The sequence below is a fragment of the Lactuca serriola genome, chromosome 8 (genome assembly GCF_051521515.1).
Source record: "Lactuca serriola cultivar US96UC23 chromosome 8, Lser_US96UC23_V15, whole genome shotgun sequence".
Classification (NCBI taxonomy): domain Eukaryota; kingdom Viridiplantae; phylum Streptophyta; class Magnoliopsida; order Asterales; family Asteraceae; genus Lactuca; species Lactuca serriola.
The window spans coordinates 32,656,550-32,658,005 of record NC_136415.1 but is presented as its reverse complement, the minus strand read 5'-3'; positions in this window follow the sequence as shown (position 1 = coordinate 32,658,005).

Here is a 1,456-nt window from a genome sequence, read left to right as displayed (position 1 = left end):
TGAAGACTATTTGATTAGCCTTGACAACATATATATTGCTTAATTTACAACTTACAAATATACACAATATATGTGTATGTCTAAGTTAGAATAATAAAATTTTCTAAATTTCGCATCAATATAATATAATCTTAACACGAGTTATTTCCAAATCGGTATCATTTTATGACCAATTTTAAGTTAATCATCGATAATTAACGTCGTAAAATATATATGATAATTATCATTAAAAAAATGGATGTAACACAAAAATCTTATTTCACTACTAGAGTTCATCATTTAATGTATTTATATAACCGGTAACGTGTACGACGAACAATTATCTTATTCGAAAATTTTAATAATTTAATAAAATGAATATTTATTATTATTATCCCACCTAAATTATGGGTGTTATATATATATATATATATATATATATATATATATATATATATATATATATATATATATAAAGGTTGTAAAAATCGCTCGACGGTAGCTCGACAGTCGACTGATGTTAAGGGATTAATCGGTCTTAGCGGAGATTAATCGGGGACCATAGATTATTAATAAAATATTAAAATTAATTAAATATTAATATATATTAAGAAAAAAAAGTACTTAAAAATTAGAAAATAAGAAAAATTGTAATTTGTAAATACAAAAATATAAACATTTTGGTATAATATTCGAAATTTTGAAAATTTGAAAATTTTCGAGTAAAAAAAATTAGTTTTTTGAAATTTTTTTAAATTTTTTTTTGACATTTTTTGACTTTTTTATTGACTTTTTTTACTTTTGTTGACTTTTGTTGACCGATTAATCCCGCCAAGACCGATTAATCCCGTCAAACCAGATTAATCATAAATTTCCGATTAATGGCCTAATCCTCAAGGGTTGGAGAACGTCAAACGATTAATCCACGATTAATCCCGATTTCTGCAACCATGATATATATATATATATATATATATATATATATATATATATATATATATTATTCGAGAATTTTAATAATTTAATGAAATGAATATTTATTATTATTATCCCTTAACGTCTTGACCTAAATTATGGGTGTTATATATATATATATATATATATATATATATATATATATATATATATATATATAGAGAGAGAGAGAGAGAGACTTAGATTATTGTATTCTAACTAATTATTGTGTGGATGTAGGAATGATTATGGACCAATCATTTTACTTATTTTAAGAAAGTGATTAATATATATATATATATATATTATTAAAATAAAGATAATTAAAAATATATCATCTAATTTCATTCTAAGGGTATTTTAGTCAATTAACATAATTTTAAAAAAGAAAAATTGCAGATTTTAAGGAGTAATTAATTCTCTAAGCTTTAAAAATCTGAGTTTTTGGATTATAAATATATTAATTGAACATTCTAAAAGAATGTATTTATGATTATCTTGAAAAAAACATTAAATTCTGATA